The 22,822-nt window shown below is 37.8% G+C and overlaps 1 protein-coding gene and 1 pseudogene across 5 annotated transcripts in view; one reads left to right on the plus strand and one right to left on the minus strand.

Annotated features, from left to right (window-relative positions):
• The window catches only part of NCAM1 (neural cell adhesion molecule 1), a 513,914-nt gene that overhangs the window by 32,863 nt on the left and 458,229 nt on the right, over positions 1-22,822 (plus strand). The window lies entirely within an intron of this gene.
• Positions 7,579-8,340, minus strand: LOC141508256 (rho GDP-dissociation inhibitor 3 pseudogene; annotated as a pseudogene).

Below are 22,822 nucleotides of genomic sequence, written 5' to 3' on the forward strand. Positions count from 1 at the left end.
ATGGAGCTAAGCTATTGTGGATTTTGGATGCTAGGATTTGGGGTGGGGGCAGCAGCAGTGGTGGTGGTGGTGTTGTGGTGGTGGTGGAGGAGGAGGAGAAGGAGGAGGAAGGGGAGGATTATATACTTTAGGAAAATCATTACCCCTAGACTGCTTAGGCTGATTTGTGGGGAATAAAGCCTGAAGATAATCTTCAAGAAAGAGAATTGTAATGTTATACGAAAGTCAATAGATGACTTTGGTCAATGTTGTGACAGTAGTAATTGAGAAGAATAGATATTTAGAGACATTATAGAATTAGACTCAATGCAATTAAATGTGAGGAGGGCAGATAGATTTCTAGTGCCAGGGAGGCAGATATTTTAGAAGTTTACTTCTTTCCATAAAGCATGTGAAATTTCATTTATTTTGTCCTAGTGGTTATATTAGGTGCTTTGTTTTCCCATATTTGCTCATTGATCCCTGTAGATTTGCTGATTTTTTTTACTGTATCTTTCAAAGACAAGCCAAAAATCAAGCATAGGAGAAAAAAGAACTGTCCTTCATTCCCTTTATCACTTTCCTGTAAGCAAAAAAACAGAAAAATTAAAAATTATAGTTCAAATTTGATAATAATTGTAATCATTAGCAATTATATAGTTTTTTAAAGAATTGCAAAGTACTTTACAAGTAGTTGTTTTTCCTTTTTATCTCTACCACAGCCCTGGGAAGTAGGAGTTATTATTATTATTTTACAAAAGAAATTGAAAGAAATAGAGGTTAAGTGACTTGCCTAAGGTCACACAATTAGTAGTGTCTGAGGCAGAATTCAAATTCACATTTAGCTGACTCCAAATCAACTTCTCTCTCTCCCTACTGTGCTACCATACTACCTCATAATAGGTATGTAGCATTTTATTAAAATCTCTGTTTTATTAATAGCTGTATGGTACTTTGAAGATATCATTCCATTTATTTTTTGAGAAGTAGGTACTATTCTTATCCTCATTTATAGATGAGGAAACTGACTCATGTGACCCAAAACTTTTGAAATTTATTATTAGGCTCACTTATTAATTTTGAAGCCAAGGTAGATTATATCATTGTATAATTTCATTGACTATAATGTTTAGCTAGTATTATTTATAAAGATAGCAAGGGTTTTCAGATTAACTGTTTCTTGGGGGCAATGAGGTGTATATCATGAAGTGCTAAACATTAGGGAAGAAAGACCTGAATTAAATGTCCGGATTGATGCTTTATAGTCTCAGTTTTCTCCTCAAGAAAAGCCTACAGCACCTACTTCAAAAGGTGGTTATGAGATAATGTAAGTAAAGTACTTTGCAAACCTGGAAGCTTTATATGAAGTATTAGTAATTTTCCAAAGAAGAAGCAAGGTTATATCTATGTGAGAGTGCGAATATGCCAATATGCTACTTTTTCCCTTATAGATAGAAATAATCATGAGCAATATTAGTTGAAGATTTTATTCATTCAGGCATATCATCTTCCATAACATTTATGTAGATAAACAAGATAAAGAAATGTCTCAATTGTGTGTAATTATGTTCATTTTAGGTTAAAAGACAAAATCTAACTAATCAGCAATAGAGATATTCATAGAATGATCCCACATTTTCCTTAAGTTTTCATTGGGTGATAAAACTTGATCCAGAAAAAGCTCAGAATTAAAAAACTACAAGACTATAGTTGTGGTGAATTATTGCATTTGTGAGGCATGTGTATTTTTTTTTGGCAAGGCAGTGGGTTAAATGGCTTGCCCAAGGTGACACAGCTAGGTAATTATTAAGTGTCTGAGGCCGGATTTGAACTCCAAGACACCAAGGCCGGTGCTCTATCCACTGTGTCACCTAGCCACCCCAGAGGAATGTTCATTTTTAAAATGATTAAAATGATAAAATGATGGAGAATAAATTAGAGAACCTTTATATTATTAAATCTGGCTGCCTAAATAGACAAAGTAAATTGAAGATTTGAGGCATCTATCTATCCAGTACTCAAGAATTATTTGCAATTAATTGCTCCAAGAAATATTGGAAAAGTATGGATGATAGTACTTATGTTTTTCTACCTAATAGAATTTCTTTGTTAAGGATAGGCATTTGAAGGTTTTTCTTCAAACAAAAAATTCAAGAAAATAAGCCTTAGTAATTGAGAGAAAAGCCATCGATTTAAATTCTACTATATCAGTGAGCAAACATTTACTGTGTTCAGGCACTATAGACACTGTTAGTTGTTATTTGTTGTTGTTGTTCATCCTTTGTTTTGGAAGAGAATTAATGACATCAAGAGGGTGATGTATTGATTTGCAAGTGAATTGCAAGTGAGGCAGAACTTCCAAAAGTCATGAGCTTTTCTTTCTCCTCTAGAGTCATCAGAGTCCAATGGGAAAACCTAAGTCAAGATGACTGGCGGTCACCCCGACTGAGTTAGTTGCTGGGGATACCAATGCAAAGAAGGAAACAATGCTTACTTTCTTCAAGAACCATATGTTCTAATGTGGAGACAACAAGAATATATATAAATGTATAAGGAACAAATACAAGGTAGTTCAATCCAAAGTAGTTTGGGAGAGAGGATGATAAGATTTGAAAAGACTTGTGTAGAAAGATCACTAGAGTTTGAATTATTCTTGAAGGAAGTAATGATGTTGAGAAGGAATTCATTTCAAGGATGGAGGATGACCATTGCAAAGGTGAGGTGAAAAGAAGAAAGATGGAGTGCTATGTGTGTGTGAGGACCAGAGAGAATGCCAGTTTAGCTGGCTGGCAGAGTTTAGGAAGAAGAGTAATGAGAGAATAATATATAACATAGCTATAAGGTAGAAGGACTTTAAAAGCCACATTGAGGAGTTTATATTTCATCCTAGAGGCAATAGGGGTCCTGTGGAGTTTATTGAGTAAGGAAGCAATATGTTCTTTATCTGTGCATAAAGAATGTTGTTTGGCAGCCAGATTCCGAAGGTTGGACTGCAATGGGGAAAAAAAAAAACTTGAGTCACAGAGAACAATTAGGAGGCTGTTACAATCATCTAGATGAGAGGTGATCATGGTCAGAAATTAGGTAGAAGCTTTGTGAGTAGTAGAGTGTCAGCATTGTGGTGCTTTCAACAGAAATAGTTTCATTTGACAAAGGGTTGTATTTTGGGGAAAAGATGTTTGAGATGAATCCAGAAAATCCCATTTGAACTGTCCAGTAGGCCAGAAATGTCAAACTCAAATAGAAATATGTCCCTGCATAATGGCTTAGAAAATTGCAAATTAGTATTGTCTATATTTTTGTTTATTTTGTTAAATATTTTCCAGCTACATTTTAATTCAGTTCAAGCCTCATTTGATTGTGGAACTACAAGTTACCTTGCAATAGGCAGTTGAACAACAAGAATTTAAATGCATATTATTTACTAGGTCCTGTGCCAGGCCCTAGTGGTATATAAAGACAAAATAAAAATAATCTGTGCCCTCAATGCTCTCATTTGGCAGAAATTCATTACTTTCTCTGATGTTATTTTTTTTCCAACTGAAAAATTGCATGTAAATGGAATTATAGTGTTATGGCCTTGGGGAATATTTGCTTTTAAAATTGAAAAGGCATCACCCACTGTTTATTTCCATTGACTGACAATGACCACTCTTGCTGTTTTAGCTAATAATTACATTCTAATAAGTTGAGGATCTATTTTTTTATGAATTTTATATGAATAAAATTATTTCCCTTTTTCAAAAATTATTGATATCTTTTGTTTTTATATAATCTTCATTTCGTAATACATCCTTCTTCCTCCCATATATAATGGGCTATCTCTTGTTACCTAGGATTTAAAAAAGAGAGAAAAGAATAAAAGCAGCTAAGGTAAACTACCCAATTCATCATCTGAGACTTGACAGTATGTAGAGTTTTCAACACTTGTAGTCTCCCATGTAGACAAAGAATCAAAGAAGATACATTTTCTCATTTCTCCTTAAGGGCCAAAGTCGGTCATTATAATTACACTGTTTTCAGTATGATTTTGTTTTATTGGGGGGGTGTCATTTAAAAAAAATTCAACAAGACTTCTTTGTTTTTATTTTATTTAAATGCAAATAGGTTTCTTCAACTTTCTGTTTTTTAGGCAATGTTAGCCGTGCTTAAAGTTGACATGATGTGGATAACAAATTAGAGTTTCAGGGGAAAAATGTTTTCCTCAACATCATGTTTCTTATCTGTCTTCTGTAGCAAAAAATAATCCATTTATTTTTTTAACTTAGAAATAGGAAAAAGGACTGATGTTAATGAATGAAATTTAGTTCTTCTTTGTATTACATGACCACTCTTCCATTACAGTGTTTACTGTATTTCTGAATTAATATAGTTGTGGTCAAAAAATATTTTGAGAGCTGTCTACATTGATAAATTTCCCTTAATAATTTCTCAACTCTGTTTTGCCTTGCCTATGTAAAACAAAGACCTGGTATTATGGAACCTATTAATTCCAAATGGATTATGATCATATGAGACTACTTAAGATGCTCATTGATAAACTGATACAATGACAAATGAACAAACAATTATTAAGCTCTTATTAAGGACCGACCGCTATGCTAAGCACTAGATCCCTGTTCTCAAGGAGCTTACAAACTATAGGACATATATACATTTTTTTTCTTTCTTTCTTTTCTTTTTTGTTCTCATTTTGTACAAAATTTTTTTATATTAATAAAATATTCTTGTTTGAGAGTAAACGAAATACCCCACCCCCTGAATACAGACTTGCTTGAGTCATAAAGTAAAGGGGAGAGAAAAAGAATTAAAATTTAAAAAATAGTAATAATTGTAGGTATGGCCAGGTGGCGCAATGGACGAAGCACCAGCCCTGGAGCCAAGAGCACCTGAGCCCACATCCAGCCCCGTAGACCCAACAATCACCCAGCTGTGTGACATGCAAGCCACCCAATCCCCACGGCCCTGCAAAAACCAAAAAGAAGGGGAAAAAAGACCACAAATAAAATAAAATAGTAATAATAGTAGGGGTGGCTGGGTGGCGGACAGAGCATTGGCCCTTGAGCCAGGAGCACCCGGGTCCAAATCTGGCCTCAGACACCCAAAGATGACCCTGCTATGTGGTCCCAGGCAGGCCACCCAGCCCCATTTGCCCTGTACCCTCCCCCAAATAGTAATAATAAACATGTGCTTCAGTCTTTGTTCTAACACCAACAACTCTGTCATGGATTGATCACATTCTTTATGGTAAGTCCATCGCAAAAGTTACTTCCATATTTTTCCACCATTGCCATTGCTGATCACAACTCTCTCCTTTTCTTATTTCTCCATTATCATGTACTATATTTTCTCTATCCTTTCACTGTGACTCTGCTGCAGGGTAGCTGAGTGGCACAGCAGACAGATCCCTGGTCCTGGGGCCAAGAAGCCCTGAGCCCCCTTACCACCCCTTAGGCCCAGAAGTCACCTGGCCCTATGGTCTTGGACAGGCCTTCCAATCCCAGCCCCTTGCAAGAAGTAAAAAAGAAAATGTGTTATATCTGACCACTCTCCCCCCATGGTCCATCCTCTCCTCCTTTTCACATCCTCACCCCTTCCCCCTGCTCCCTCCTCCTTCTTACTCCAGACGCCTATACCTCATTGAGTATATATGCTGTTTCCTCTCCTAGCCACCTCTGATGAGAGCAAAGGTTCCCTCATTCCCTCTTGCTTCTCCCCTTCCATATCATTGCAATAGGTCATTGTAATAAAGAAAAATCTTATTATATGAAATATCTTGGCCTATTCCCCCCTCTCTTTTTTCTTTCTCCCATTACATTTCCTTTTTTTTTCCTATTGACTCCATTTTTACACCATATTTTATCTTCAAATTCAGCTTTCTCCTGTGCTTCAACTATAAAAGCTCCCTCTACCTGATCTATTAACTGAGGAGGTTCTTATGAGTATTATCAGTGTCATTTTTCTATACAGGAATACATGCAGTTCATCCTCATTAAGTCCATCATATTTTCCCCTTCTCCTCCCATCTCCATGCTTCATCTGAGTCTTGTATCTGAAGATCAAACCTTCTGTTCAGCTCTGGCCATTCCAGCAGGAACATTTGAAATTCCCCTGGTTCATTGAAAGTCCACCTTTTTCCCCTGGAAGAGGACATTCAGCCTTGCTGCATAGTTGATTCTTGGCTGCATTCTAATCTCTTTTGCCTTCCAGTATATTGTATTCCAAGCCCTATGAGCTTCCAATGTAGTTGCTGCTAAGTCCTGTGTGATCCTGACTGCAGCTCCACGATATTTGAACTGTGTCCTTCTGGCTACTTGTAATATTTTCTCTTTGACTTGGGAGTTCCGGAACTTGGCTATAATATTCCTAGGGGTTGGTTTTTTGGGATCTCTTTCTCGGGGGGATCGGTGGATTCTCTCCATTTCTATTTTGCCCTCTGCTTCTAGAATATCAGGTCAGTTTTCCTGTAGTAATTCTTGGAAAATGATGTCAAGGCTCTTTTCCTGATCATGACTTCTAGGTATTCCAATAATTTTTAAATTATCTTTCCTAAGTCTGTTTTCCATATCAGTTGTTTTTTCAATGAGATATTTCACATTTTCTTCTAATTTTTCATTTTTTGGGTTTTGAAGTATTGATTCCTGATTTCTGATAAATTCATCAATCTCCCTGAATTCTTTTCTTTGTCTGAAGGGTTTGTTCTCCTCAGAGAGTTTTCTTATTTCTTTTTCCATCTGGCCAATTTTGCTTTTTAAAGCATTCTTCTCCTCCATAACTTTCTGAACTGTTTTATCCATTTCACCTAAGCTGTTTTTTTTTTTTTTTGACAGAAATCACTGAAGTTTAATGGGAACAGTTGAGAACACAGGCAGCAGGGAACTGGGGGAAAGGATGGGAAGCCCACACCCTGGGGGATGGAGACAGGCAGGAACACAGCCCCTCCTTCTCAGGCGGCCCTGCCCCAGCAAAGCTGGGACCACCACAGAAATATGACTGGGGAGAGGTGAGGGGCAAGGGACACAAGGCAATTCTGATGAGCTTTGGTTACAGACACAAGCCCCCGGCAGGTGGGGACGGGTGGTTGAAGGCTTTGATTGCTCCCCACCCATTCCACCCCACTCTATTCCCATCTGTCACTGGAAGTCTCCTCCAGGAATATGGCTGTTGGCCCCTAAGTGGGGAGGACCAGGGTAAGGGGATGACAGGAGACAGGGTTTGTATAACCTGGTGCAGACACAAAAGGGTCTTTTGATGGGGTTTGAGGGAAAGAGTTGTGGAACTGCCCCTTCCTACTGAGCTTGGATGGCTAGGAGAGTTATGTAATGGAGGAAGGGGATCAGGTTAGGTGCTTTGGAATCCCTATTGGGGGAGGGGGATTGTGCTAGGTCCCCAGGAGGGAGACATCGGAGAAGGAAAGGATTAGGCATCTGTGAGAGCTGGACGGGAGGAAGTTGGAGGCAGCCCATTCTTGGGCTTTGAGTGTTGCTGGGGGCCAGAAGGCCCCAAAAATGGGAGGGATAAAGGAAGGGGGACCCACACCTAGTGCTCCAATTATGGGCTCTCAGTGCCCTTAGCAAGGTCCCTGTCAGCCTGGCCCAAGGGTGACCTTAGCCCCCAATGGAGGCTGAGGCAGGTGCAGGTTGGGAGAAGGGTTAGAGTGCAGGTAGGGGTGGGGGTCAGTCCTTCCAGTCTTTCTTTATGTTGAGGTCCCACTCCCAGGACAGATGGTCTGTTTTGTCATCATCCATGAAGAAGGACTTGATGTGGTAGGTACCTCGAACGAGTAGACCCTTGGGGGCTTCCTCCATGGGTGTTAGAAACTCATATTCCTCTGTCCTTGCCCATAACTCCCCACCATGTACATGGCCTTGTTAACTCGTATCCCTTTGCGGTAGGTGTGGTGCAGATACTTCAAGCCACAGACAATCTCCATGTTGACCTTAAAGGAAATCTTCACTTTGTAATCCACACCTTCCTTCAGCACAAACACCTGGTTCTTGAGAGATTCCAGGTCCCCTGTCAGGTCCATGGTGATGGGTCCAGGGGCCTGTTGACATACCAGTGTCAGCCATGTCACCTGCACATTGGGGAGGCTGGGATCCACAGCCTCAGGAATGGGCCCCAACAGGGCCTGCTTGTACTTGGTTAGACTCTCATCATCTTGGTCCAGCTGTTGGATCTCCTGCAGAATCTTCTCTGGGGCTTTGTAGTCCAAGTCGACCTCATCCAGGTCTTCTTCATGGACAGTCTGGATGCCTTCCTTGTCTGCCATGAAATCTCTGGCGCACAGCGTCAGCCACAGGAGTTCCAGCACTTGGGCCCCCAGCTCGCACACGTCCCAGGCCAGCATGGTGCCGGCCCCGGCCCGCCGGCCGCTCCCTCTCTGCCTGCTCCTCCCGGGCAGCGGCAGCAGCAGCAGCGGCGGAGGCCCACAGCCTGAGCCTGGGTCCGCGCAGTCGGCAACTAAGCTGGTTTTTAGCATGCTATTTTCTTCAGCCTTTTTTGGGATTTCCTTGACTAAGCTGCTGACTTCATTTTCATGTTTTTCCTGCATTTCTCTCATTTCTTTTCCCAGTTTTTCTTCTAACTCCCTCATTTAATTTTCAAAGTGTTTTTTGAGGTCTGTCATAGCCAGAGCCCAATTTCTGTTTTTCTTGGAGTCTTTAGATGCAGGAGCTTGTGCTTCCTCATCTTCAGACTGAGTATTTTGATCCTTCTTGGGCTCATTTGCAAACTATTTCTCAATGGTGTTCCCCTTATTTCTCTGCTTGCTCATTTTCCCAGCCTGGCCCTGGTTTTGGGGTGCTTCCTGAGCTTTTGGGACACTCCCACAAGGGGTCTCAGTGTGTGAGGCTCTGTCCTCTCTCCTGGTCTGTGAATGACTATATGCGCCCCCCTCTGCCACGGGGCTGAGGTGGAGGGGGGGTGCCCTGCTGTTCTATGGGGGGCCTAAACTGTGATCAGGATCTGAATGTGTTCAGAACCCCAGTGTCCTGTTCTAGGGGCAGAGAACAGAGCTCTGCAGTCTCTCTCTCTTCACTCCCCTCCCTCAGCTCAGTAGGCTCATGCCCTGGGGGCTCCTGCTTACTGGCTCCACCTGCTTCTGTTTCTTGGATCTGGAATTCAGTGGCTGCTAGATGTTTGCCCTGAGGGCTGGGCTCCAAGTGCTCACTCTGGCAGAGGTTCCCCGCTGTTCCCCCACTTTGTGCCCGGTGCTCCCCTGGGTGTAGCTCAGGAGAATCCCCTGCTGCTGTGAGCCATGGCTCCCAGCACCCTGGTGCTGCCTCCGGGAGGCTGAAGTTCTTTTGCTTTGGCGAGCCACCCCTCTGGCGGCCGCCCCTCCGACCCCTGGGAGCAGAGCCTTTCTGCCCTTTTCCAGGTTACCTTGAGTAGGAGAACTGCCTCGCTGGGTCCCTTTGTGGGTTCTGTCTCTTGAAAGTTTAGTTAGAGTCCTTAGCTTATGAGTTTTATCAGAGAGGCCTAAGACTTGATACTTTCTTGTAGCATTCTTGGCTCCACCCCGAGAGCATTTTATAGAACAATCAACATATGTACATTTGACAACAAAGGCACAAACATGCTTACATAAATATCTGTATTATATAATATTATATGAAAAATATATTAAAGTTACAGAAAAAAGTGTCATTTTTAAGGAAGAAGAAACGTTAACCAGGCATGGAGTTTCATGGAACATTTTCTGGAGAGATGACAGCTACATTCGATTTTTAAAGATTAGAAATGCAACAGGGAAAGAGAGGAAGGTAGGATGCTTGAATGTTAGGGAACAGCCAGAACGAAGTCCCAGAGACAAGGAAATATGTTTGGGACCTTCCTTATTTAGTAACATGAAGGACTTGGGCATGAAACTTGATGAAGTCATAAGCCATGGAAAAAATACACTTTGAAGATGAGTGAATGCAAAGAAATTTGGCAATATAGTTAGTCATACATCTGAGAAAGTATTTTAGAAAAGTCAGAATGAATATTGGCTGGATTTTGCTTTGATTCTTCTCCCCCTTCTCATTTATGCCAAACTGTTCCTAAGTTGACACTATAGTGTCTCCAGGTATGGTTTAGGTGGTCCTGAGTTATAGATGGGAGTTTAATCTACTCTCGTCTATAGCTACTCCTCTCTATATCTTTCACCTGCAATGAACCTTTGCCAAGTTGGTTTCTAAGATCCTCAAACATACATATAAATATTTGTGTAAATATCAACCTAGAAGCAGCTGTTAAGTACCTTCTATGGGTCAGACACAATGCTATAACTCCTGGAGATACTTTTGCCTTTGCATAGTGAAAACAATCCCTGTTCTTAAAGGGTTAGCATTTAGCGTGGGAATATAATATGTGTTTATATAGGATAGGTATTTCTAAAATAGATATAAGGTAATGGGGATGGGATGGGAGGGAAGCGACCATGGCATTCCAAGCTAGGAAGGGAAATCAGTATTGAGGAGAGGTTCATGTCTGAAACTACTTTTGATTAGCAGACTTATTCAAGATTTATGTTGGTGACATGAAATTGACATTGCAAAGAAAACCGACCATCTCTAAACTAGACACAGTGTTTGGCACAAGGCAGGTCCTTAATAAATATTCATTAGTTGATTGTACAATTTTTTCTGTTTTTTTTTCCTTTTTTTTTTACTGTATTGAATAATGTGAATTAAACGGTCCATAAGGATTTACCTGAAATTGATGGGAGACAGAACTCTTGATTCTTATGGTATTTAGCTCTCTCAAATAAATTAGAACTAAAAATATCAGCCTGCCATTGTATTAGTTCTGTACACATCCTAAAATATTATTTTTTAAATTTTTATTTATTTAAGGCAATGGGGTTAATTGACTTGCCCAAGATCACACAGCTAGGCAATTATTAAGTGTCTGAGGTTGGATTTGCACTTAGGTCCTCTTGATTCCAGGGCCGGGGCTCTATCCACTGTGCCACCTAGCTGCCCCTACATCCTAAAATATTATTGCTATCAGCAATTGATTTTTCAGGGATCTGCTTTTCAGTTGGTGGACTAGTTAGGGCATTTATATAATCTTTCCCCCCCCCCCCTTCTACTTGTATTCCTTTTGGAATCCCACCCTTTAGGATTTCTGTAAGAGGTTATTTAGGGAAATGAGGTAAAACATTCAAGTATTCAATGAAAAATGCCTCTGTAATTTATTTTTACTGCAAATTTAGCTTTATTTGTGTTTGAGACACAAGGTAAAAGTTGGCAATAAAACTGGACCAAGAATTATCTTTATAAATGTCTTTATCTTAAGAAAAAGTACTTTCTTTTTCTTTGTTGAATTCTGAATTAATAGAGTCCTAGGAATTTTTGTCTATTAGAAGGGTTTTGATGTGTTTCTTTTTAATCTAGCTAGCAACTGATTTGAATTAACTTGTTAACGAGTCAGATATATTGTGCAGAAGTCATTTGACAAACAAAAAACTTCATTCCAGTGGAAAGACAATTGATTATGACTATGTACATTTATATTCAAGCATATTTGTATGTACATATAAATACACACATGTTTATATGTGTATAGATTCATTATATATTTGGTTGTATATAAATTAGGAGTTAACAGTTTTTGAATTATTGTTGTAATTTCAAATATCTAACCTCCATTGGCATGAGAAATTGAAAATTGGCTGTATCTTATGATTTATTGTGTTAGTATTTGTGCATTTAGTTTAAATAAGGGAATCTTACTTCAATTTTTAAAAATTGTTTTCTAAAACTGGACTATATCAATCTAAAAATAAAGATCTAACTGTGACTGTGACTATATTAGTAGAAATACACATTATGACACTTATTAAAGGTCTACAGTATGTCTAATTTGACTTTTCATTCACATTGAAGCTGTTTGGTTGTAAACATGAAGGTTTATTTTAATCTCAGTTGGTACCTGCTAATTTATTTTTAACTTCCATTAGTATTGAAACTATGTGCCTTACATCCTAATGATTCAAAATAAAAATAATTTCCTTTGATTTCCTTGAAAGAACTACTTCAGTATGGTCATACACCACTATTGAACCTTGGCTGGAGGCAAAAAATAACCTGGAATGAATAGGTTCTTTAACTCTGGCAAGTATTTCATTGAAGAGAGAAAAATGCAAATGAGGCATCCTGGTAGAGTAAAAGATAGGACCCTGGACCTGAATTCCAATCCAAGATCAGAGATTTCATTGTAGTAGAGCCATTGTCAAATTTCTTAACTTCTCTGAGATTGATGAGTAAAGTAGGGATAGTGTTAAAAACTGCATTGCTTGCCTCAGAGTTATTGGGAAGAAATTACTTGATAACCCTCAAAGTGCCATATAAATTTGCTTCAATAGGGGGAATTTTTTTTCCTTTTATGAAACCAAGTGAGGGTGTAGCAGGGGCTACTTTTCAGGCAATTTTTCTAAGGCACTTAAACTTATATAAGTTTTATGTTTAAGGAATAGATAATTTCCCTCTTTGTTATTTTGAAAAGACTATTTCCATTGTACATTTAATTTTTAGACTAAATGAAGGTCTCTCCTGGCTCTGATACTCAATGGAGATCAGCTGGCCAATTCTTTTTTCTTTACCCTCTTTTAACTCTTCCAGCCCCTCTTCCAGCCCCTTCACTTTTTAGATGAGGAATGGAGAAGGGAAAATAAGAAGAGGTTTTCCATGTATTTAAAAACACCTTGATTCATGAAAAAAATGGTCTGTGGATACTTACTCGTAGATTCACAACTATCAGCAACTTTAGAGATAGCTTAATCCAATTCTTATTTGACAGATGAGGGTCAAAGAGGTAACTTAGTAGTAGAGTAAGATGAGAAACAGTGCTCTTTGGTCCCAAAAAACCAAAAGTATTCATTCATAATTCAGAGCAACATAATATTGTTGTCTTTTAAAATCACATTCATGTGACTTTAGGATCCCAGAAACATAAACTTATGTTATAAATTAGATGCTATCTTTCATCCAGTCTAGGAATTCATCAGTGATTCTTAATAAATATTAGATAAGGCAGTGGTGTGTCGTTGGTGATTAATATGGAAGTTGCTAAACACATAATTCTCACTTGACATTTGTTGTACTTGGCAAAGTCTGTAGTAGCTTTCCAGAAAGCTATAGGGAATCCCTGATGAATTGGTTGTCTCTAAAAAGGTGTCAGACTTTTTTTCAGGGGCACGGAGCCAAGTGGGAGTATTGGTCTGGTGACGAAAGAGGCTATTTCTTTGGCATTTTTCTTAATATCATGCAAGTTTTAATTTTTATTCTGGTTGGATCCACAGTTTTTTTTCTGAATCTTCTCTAAAGGGGTTGTTTTTCTAGGTAGCAGCCCTATATAGAACTAAAATACTTGAGAGAATCTTTTTTTTCTTTTTTAGTTTTTGAAAGGCAGCAGGGTTAAATGACTTGCCCAGGGTCACACAGTTAGGTAATTATTGTGTCTGAGATCAGACTAAGGACCTCCTGACTCCAGGGCCGGTGATTTCTCCACTGTGTCACCTAGTTGCCTCCAACTTCAGAGAATCTTGAAAAGATAATTACCTCAGGTCTCTTTTTTTCCTCTCGTAGGACCAAGATTCTTACAGCTCCTCAGATAAAAAATCACTTTTATTTTTTAAAAGAGATTCTGAACAAACATATTCAGGTCAAAAGTTACTTTGTACAAGACATTGGCTGAATCCTACTAATTGGTTCTCATTTGTCACAAGCACTTTAGGATCGTGGTTTATTGAAGAAATAATAAATAATAAATGTTAATTTTTCTACATGAATTTTATAATATAGGTAACCATCTGAAAATTGAAGAGATGAACGAAGGTTCAATTATTTGGAGCTTAAAAATGCATGTTTCCCTTTGTCCAAAGTTTCTTTATAACTATGCATACTCTTTGATCCAGCAAGACCACTACTTGGTCTGTTTCCCAAAGACATTTTTAAAAAAACAGGGTTGGGGAGAAGAGAGAATTTATTTGTACAAAAATATTTATAGCAGCTCTTTTTTGTGGTGGTTAAGAATCGGAAATTGAGGAATGTCCATCAGTTGGGGAATGGCAGAACCATTTGTGGTATATAATTATGATAGAATATTATTGTATTACAAGGAATGACCAGTAGGATGATTCAGAAAAAAACTTGGAAAGACTTATATAAATTCATATAGTGAAATGAGCAAAACCAGGGGAACATTTTACATGGTAACAGCATGGTAAATATTGTAAAATGACCAACTGTGAATGATTCAGTTCTCTTGAATTTTCTATCACAAAGTGATTAATGTGGAAATGTTTTACATGATTGCAGGTGTATAACCTATAATCAATTGCTTACTATCTCAGGAAGGAGGGGAGGGGAAGATTGAAATCCAGGAGAGAAAATATGTTTGAGGAATCATTGAACTTGGAACTCAAAACTTTTAAAAGATGTTAAGAATTGGGGCGGCTAGGTGGCACAGTGGATAAAGCACCGGCCCTGGAGTCAGGAATACCTGGGTTCAAATCTGGCTTCAGACACTTAATAATTACCTAGCTGTGTGGCCTTGGGCAAGCCACTTAACCCCATTTGCCTTGCAAAAACCTAAAAAAAAATGTTAAAAATTGTTTTTGCTAGTAATTGGGGGAAAGAAAATGTTAAAAATAAAAAAACACACATTTCCAAAGAAACCATATTGCAAATAGCAGTTGGATACCTCACATAACCAATAAAATACTTTGTAGCCCATGAAGTAGGCTATATTTTTCATGGTGGAGCAGAGATCCATTTGCTGGAGGTAAGGAAACAGGGAAGAGAAAGAAGCAAGCAAGCTTAGAGTACAAGGCATGTGTCTCATTTGATATTCTTATAGCAAGCTCTTTGCAAAGAACTGTTGCTTAGTAAATATTTGATGAATTGAATTGGCCGTAGGTAAAATTTTGAAATAAGCACAATTTGTCTTTGCGAGGTTGCCATAGTGTCATGGGAAGAGCAATAAATGGGAATCTGGCGGTTCATGTTCTAGTCCCAGTTTGGTCACTATTTGCTGTGGAACCTTGACAATGTCATTTAATTTTTTGACTAAATGAAGATCTCTCCTGGCTCTGATACTCAGTGGACATCAGCTGCTCAATTCTCTTTTCTTTACCCTTTAACTCCTCTAGCCCCTCCTCCAGCCCTTTCATTTTTTAGATGAAGAATCTAAGGCACAGAAATGTTAAAGTAGTTGCCTTAAAGTTACATAGTTGGTTATTTCTTTCTCCCCATCAAAATTCTTATTTCTGCAGTGCAGCTTATTTTAGTTAAGTGTTAAGAAGAAATCATTGATTAAATTAATTTATATTAATGCATGATTGACTGTTGGTCCCATCTCCTTAAGAAGTATTTTCATTCTCAATTGATGATGTTTGCTAACTCGGATTAGTCTTTGGAATTTCATTTAGTGTATCAACATAGGCAAACAAATTTAGGCAGAGCTGGGGATTGGGAGAAGGTATGGTAGTGGAGGGAAGGGAAAGGTTACTTTAAATGTCAACTTTGTTGTAGTTGGGGCAGCTGCATTGCTCAGGTGATAGAACAAATAGGACTGGAACCTGGAAGACCTGGATTCAGAGTCTTGCTTTAAACAAGAATGTGTGGTCCATTTTTATTATCTCTGCTTCCTAATTCATGACTATTTGCATATTCCCTATTAGAATGTAAGCTGCTTGGGGGCAGGGACCACAGTTTTTGCCCTTCTTTGTATCTCACTACTTAGTATAGAGCTTGGTACATGTCAAACCCTTAAAAAATGCTTATTGACTGACCTTGGGGAAGACCCTTAACTTTTTTTCAGCCAGTTTTCCCTATTGAAAAAGGAGAGCACTGAACTCTAAGGTTCCCTTCTAACTCTACATCTGTGATCACAAGATCCTTTGATAAATTGGTTTGAAGTTAGAAGACTCGAGTTATAGTTCTGACTCTTCTGTTTATTAACAATAGTATCTTGTTCAAATTACTGAATCTCTTTGGTTAAGGATTAGTTGGGAATTGGTACAGATGGACCTTTACAGTTCTAAATCCCATGGTAATCTAACTGACCCATGTGAAACAGAGACTCAGAAATTTCTAATGATTTGTTCAAGCTCACATAAATAGTAAATGACAGAGCCAAGATTCAAACTCAGGTACTTTGACTTCAAAGCTGGAAAAGTAGAATTGGACATGAACATCCACAGAGAAAAATTAGATATAATATAAAAATGGATAACATTTTCAGACACTGTATAAAAGAGTCAAGGTACCTTGGTAAAGGAACATATTTAGGTCGTAGCTAGGTGAGTCAGTGGATAGAATGCTGGGCATGTAGACAGGAAGACCTGAGTTTAAATTTGGCCTCAAACATTTACTGTCTGTGTGACCCTGGGCAAGTCACTTAACCCCATTTGCCTCAGTTTCCTCATTTCTAAAATGAGCTGGGAAAGAAATGGCAAGAAAATCCCAAGTGAGTCACAAAGAGTTGAACACAACTCAACAATGCCAATGTGAGTCAAGAGGGTAGAATTAGGAATAGTAGACAAAAGTTTCAAAGAAGCAGAACTTCTGAGTGCTCTCTAAAAGAAGAATGAAGAGTTGGACATAACTGAACGACCACAAGTGAACATATTTGGTGGAAGAGTTTTTTCATGTAATGTGATCAGTAAAAATGACTATAGAGCTACTTAAAAATTACTGTTTTGAATGTTCTCAATAAATTTAAACCAGAAGAAATTATTTTAAAATCATACCCCTAGTTTAAATTCTCACTATTATTTTGCTCATTCATGTTAGCTAGTTTTATTCTAGAAATTTATATACAGGCTATGGAATTTTATTATTTGGATTTTTATCTTTAGGTACTGGCAATAAATAAACAAAACCATAAAAGATTAGGAAACTATGAAATTTATTTTTTCTTTTGGACATGTAACTTTCTGGAAAGTCTAAATACATAGCTTTCTGATAGAACTTGTTAATAGCCCTCCTTCCAAGGACTGGCGTATTTTTTTTTTTTTTTTGAGGATAGATGGTCTCCTTTTTTGATTGTTGTTTTTTTTTTTAACTTTGGCAGGTTTTCCATGATTTTCTGAATTATTCATAAGAACACCATCATAACCAAGCCTACTCTAAAGTCAAGGCTTATTTACTAATTGTATCCTCTTACTTATCCCAGTTGACTAATCCAGTTTATCTTGGTATCCAGTTTGATTCTTTCTTCCTCATTGTAGTTATATATCAGATGCTTCCAAATCTTTATAGAAACAATTCATTGCTAACAGCCCATGGTTTTTAGCAGTAGCAACGCTAATATGTTAAAGGCCTAATAACAACAAAGAGGCATCAAGACTGCTTCTGGAATCTAATAAAAAAAAGATTTAATAAAATCTTTTACCGTGTGTGTGTGTGTGTGTGTGTGTGTGTCCTTTACTGTTTCCCCTTCTGGATAATACAGGTTTCTTTAACTTCTTCAACTCAATTTCTACAAATGGTTTTCTGTGAAGACCCCATTTATGACTTTTCTTCTAGTCGCCTAAGTACATCATCTTACCCCTGCTATTCTTCCCATTTTCTACTATCTAGATGACACCCTCTAATTCTCTTTAACTCCCCACTAACTACAAACTTCAGGGACTCCTGTGAAGATGGGCTGTTTAAGGTTGCGAATGCAAGTGGCCCCACCTGGGCCAGGCTACTACACTCCCCGCAATTTTTGGTTGTAATACTGGATCTCTATAAAGACAATTTGTGACTTTTATAGTTCAAATTTTGGCTGTTGGTCCCAATTTAAAACCCCATGGAGGGCTGCTGGATTCTGGAATATGATCATCCAACTGCTCAATGAAAGCTGTTGAAAGTACAGTACTCCTTAGAGTTGCTTCTATTTGTTCTTTGTTTTTCTTGGAATTTGAAAGCAGCCTGAACTTGTTACTCTGTTTTAATTGTGCTTTTATCAGAATATTAAATAAGAAAAACAGCCAGGTGGTATGTGGTGGTGTGGAAGCAGCCAGAATTATTCTTCAGAATAGCATGAACATGGTGTTGAAACATTGACTAGCCATGTAAGTGTTACAGGATTTTTTTATGTGATCCTGAAATCTTATATCTTACCCTGATTGAAAGGAGAGGAAATTAATTTATAATTTACAATTGTGAAGCTTGAATAACTAAAGCATACTATATAATGTATAAGATTTAGGCATTTTATGATTTTTCGAGTGGAAGAAACAGATTTCAGGCAATGCAGGAGAGCCAAATACTTTCTGTTATGATCATTAGCTATATAAAAATATAAATATAACTCATTCCTGTAGCTATGCCAAACCATATAGAACTCTGACTAGCTGTTGGACTAATCTGTCAGCCTGCCTTCCGAAACAGACAGAAACAGTAGAGACTGACTTTCAGAATAGAACATCCAGCATTAATTTATTATTGTGCATTCTTGGAAAACCTTTCTTTCCAGTTTGGAGTAACAGTTTTACTTGAATGCTCATATGCTAAGTTTTCCTCCATTTCATTTTCCTTTAGGATAAATTATAGTAATGAAAAAGTGCTAAGGGGCAACTAGGTGGCATAGTGGATGGAGCACTGATCCTGGAGTCAGGAGTCCCTGAGTTCAAATTTGGCTTCAGACACTTGATAATTGCCTGGCTGTGTGACCTTGGACAAGTCACTTTAACCCTATTGCCTTAAATAAATAAAATTGTTTTAAGAACTGATAATATTTGGGATCATGATATGTACAAACATGCTTAATTACATCTAATGAATTATTGTATAGTAAAGGTATGAACATAATCAGATTGGTAGGTATGCTAGTCTCTTAAATATTAATGATATTAATTTATTAATCATACACTGAGAAGAATCTTTGACTTTCTTCTCCCCCCCCCCAGCCTGCCTTATCTATTCATTTTCCTGGTCCAATAAATCTTACCTCCAGAGCATACTATTTCTACTATCTGTCCCTTTGTTTCCATTACCAATCTTTGATATATTTATGGCTCTGGTTTAGATAATTACAAAAACTTCCTAACTTTGTCTCTCCACTTCTAACCCATACTTTGCATTTTGTCTGCATTCTTTTTATAAAACCGCAGTTGTGATAGCATCCATCTCTAGCCCCCAAATGTTCACAGATTCAAAGCTATGTAGCCTAATCTGTACTGAACACTAATCTCTAAAATAGCCAACCAGTGTTCAGTCTATCTTTTCTTGAGGAACTTTAGGGAGGGGGATCTCACTATCTTTTGAGATAACCAATTCAATTTTTGGATATTTATTGTTAGAAAGCTTTTTCTTATATTAAGCCTAAATCTGCCTCTCTTGTACCTTCTGCCTATTTTTCCTTGTTCTGCCTTGTGAGGAATGACTGAAGAAGTCTAATAGAAGGTATCCCCAATGTATTGATGCAGTTTTTAGTGTTAGTAGCTTATAACTCAAGCTAAAATTGTTCCTCACTGAAACTCTCAGATTTTTCCCAGATAAAAACTGTTGTTTAGCCATGCTTCTCTTATTTCATGTTTGTGAAGTTGATCTTTGGAACTCAAGTGACATTTAATCCCTGATAGACTTCATCAATTAGACTTGGTCTAGTCAAGATCCTTTGGATTCTGATTCTGCTTTCCAATATATTAGCAGTTTTTCCTAACTTTCTGTTATCTGCAAATTTGATAAGCATGCTACTGATGCACTTATAAAAATTACTGATGCATTTACAAAAGTTACTATTAAATAGCATAGAGGCATGCACAAACTACTGGAAATTTCACTTCCAAGCTGACATGAAACTATTAATCATCTGGTAGCTCTTATTCTACTTAACTCTTTTCATCTAGTATACAAAAATACTTTGAAATGTCATCAGAGATTTTAATAATATCTAGGTAAATTATACTATTGCAAAAACCAAATAAAGCTAGTCTGGCACAATCTGTCATTCATAAAGTCATTTTGGTTTATTGTGATTATCACTTTTTTAAAGATTTTTCAAGGCATTGGGGTTAAGTGGCTTGCCCAAGACCACACAGCTAGGTAATTATTAAGTGTCTGAGGTCGGATTTGAACCTAGGTACTCCTGACTCCAAGGCTGGCCCTCTATCCACTTCGCCACCTAGCCGCCCCATACTAACTATTCTTTTAATAATGAATTTGAGAATTTTTAATTTGTTGAATAGTTTCTTTGCTGAAGTCAAGGTGATTGGCCTATAGTTTTTAGCAATCACCCTCTTTTTTTTTTTAAATCAGTACCTCCCCCTCTTATCTTATGCCGTCTTTTAGAGATCATTGACAGGAACTAGAAATCACAAATGTCAGTTCTTATCATGCTCAGGGATGTAGTTCATCTGTGTCTAATGAACTGAACTCAGAGAGGACAGTTAGATATTGTTTTATTATCTTTCTAATAATCTTGGGTTTCAACTCATACTAGCCATTTTTATTTTACCCTTTCCAGAGAAAATATCATTATTCTTGGCAGTAGAAAGAGGAGTAAAGTAAGGTATGAATTGTTCTGCTTTCTATCCATTGTCAACTTTTCAAATACTTGGAAGAATAAATCTATTCCTCTTTTCTGCAATATAACATACAGGTCTCTTTTTTTGTTGTTCTTAGCATCCCTTTCTCTGAACATTAATGCTCCTGACTCTTTTCTCACAGAATCAAGATGCTTTTCTCTATTTATCCTTCAAGATAAAAGGGCACCCTTTGTTGCTTTTGCATATTCCATATGTTCATATACACGTGCACACACACACACACACACACACGCACGCACACACACACACAGTCATGTCATTGAATGAATTCTCTATATATCCGCATTGACTTCTCTGGAAAACTCATTTTCCTTCCTGATCAGCATTTTTTTCCTTTTTTGTAATATTTTTAATTTTGTGATTTTGTAATTTCCAAATTTAACTCCTAAAAGTTTTCCATCTCTCCTGAGATTTTTTCATATCCTTCACCAAATCATGATATTTCTGGCCTTTTTTTTCAAGACTTAGCTCAAATGCTACCTTCTTCATTCCCTTCAATTGCTTGATCCTATCCTAAAGTTATTTCCCTTCTACCTGACTCTATCCTGTTTTTACCTTTTTATTTCTATATTATCTTCCCATAATCACCTTGGAGACAACAAACATTTTTGTGTTTTTGCCTTTTTTTTATTTCCCCAACTCTTAGCACACATTACTGGGGTGCTATGTTTTCTTTAAAGTCTTTGAGTCCTACTCATCAAACTTATAGGATACACATTTAAGCAATATTTGATTCACCTTAGCTTTTCAATACAAATTCTAAGACAGAAGTCACTTTTCCCCAGGTTTCCTAGCATTTATTCTTCAGCAACAATTTCTTTCTTGTCAGTGAGAATTATATCCAGAATAGCAAATTCCCTTCATTATTTTCTCCAGTATATGAAGGATGCAATTTTTCACTTCAGCTAGACATTTATTAAGCAGCTACTGTGTGTAACACAGTATTCTTATTCAGAGACAAAGATAAAAGAATCTCTGCCTTTCAGGAGTTCTATCTGCTGATTTGCTGCTGCTCTTCCTCCTCCCCTTTTCCCTCCCCCTCCCTTTCCCCTCCTTTTTCTTCCCCTTCTTTTTCTTCTCTTCTTTCTTTCTCTCTCTCTCTCTCTCTCTCTCTCTCTCTCTCTCTCTCTCTCTCTCTTTCTCTCTCTCTCTCTCTCTCTCTCTCCCTCCCTCCCTCCCTCCCTTCCCTTCTTTCTTTCTTAGCAAAGATACCACAGTAGTTTGTCATTTCCCTCTCTCATTTTACAGAGAAAGTAATGGGAACGGGGTCAAGTGACTTGTCCAAGGTCACACAGCTAGTGAGGCCAGATTTTAATTCATAAAGATGAGTCTGGTTCCAAGCCCAGGGCTCTGTTCATTGTGTTACCCAGCTGCCAAATATATGTAGAGAAGCAAATAATATAGAATGTATGGACAAAGAATTATAAGAGGAAGATAGAAGTAAGAATTATAAGGCCTGGACAAGGCCTACAGCAGGGGGCATCTGATTTGTACTTTGAAGAACCCTATGGATTTTTTGAGGTAGAAGGACATTCTAGGTCATTCTAGAAGAACAAAGAGGACATTCTAGAAATAGGAGTCCATTTGCCTAATAGCAAGGAAATTGGTGATAGAATTTCATGCATTTTTAGGGAGTAGCCAGCAATCCAGTTTGACAGAAAAGAAGATACCAAAGAAAAGGGATTTTATGGAATAATTACCCTTTAAAGAGGAGATGGCTGCCAGCTTGTGGAGAGCCTTAGGCAGACTAAGAAATTTTCATTTTATCTTTGGAGGTAATTGGGAATTCATTGAAGAGTATTTTTAAAAGAGTGAAATAGGTAAATCTGTCTTTTAGGTTTATCAATTTTTTCTTTTTTTTCTCTTTTAGTTTTTTTTTTTTTTTTTTTTTTTTTGCAAGGCAATGGGGTTAAGCGGCTTGCCCAAGGCCACACAGCTCGGCAATTATTTAATGTCTGAGGCTGGATTTGAACTCAGGTAATCCTGACTCCAGGGTTGGTGCTCTATCCACTGTGCCACCTAGCTGCCCCCCGGTTTATCAATTTTGTAGGAAAAAAAAGATAAAATAAAAGTTGGATTTTCATCCATATCAGTCCTGTGGATAAAACCTTTGAGCTGAAATTTGAAGGGAGGTTGTCTAGGGGCAGTGAGGAGGTAAAACATGAGGAAAAACCTGGACAAAAGTCTGAAGATGAGAGATATGAAGGGACAATAAACATTCCAGTCTTCTGAATGGAGCAGAGTTTGTGAGTGGGGTATAATGTGTAATGATCCTGAAGGGCTTTAAATGTGAAACAGAGGCATATATATTTT

Source organism: Macrotis lagotis, chromosome 1, assembly GCF_037893015.1.
Source record: "Macrotis lagotis isolate mMagLag1 chromosome 1, bilby.v1.9.chrom.fasta, whole genome shotgun sequence".
NCBI classification, from domain to species: domain Eukaryota; kingdom Metazoa; phylum Chordata; class Mammalia; order Peramelemorphia; family Peramelidae; genus Macrotis; species Macrotis lagotis.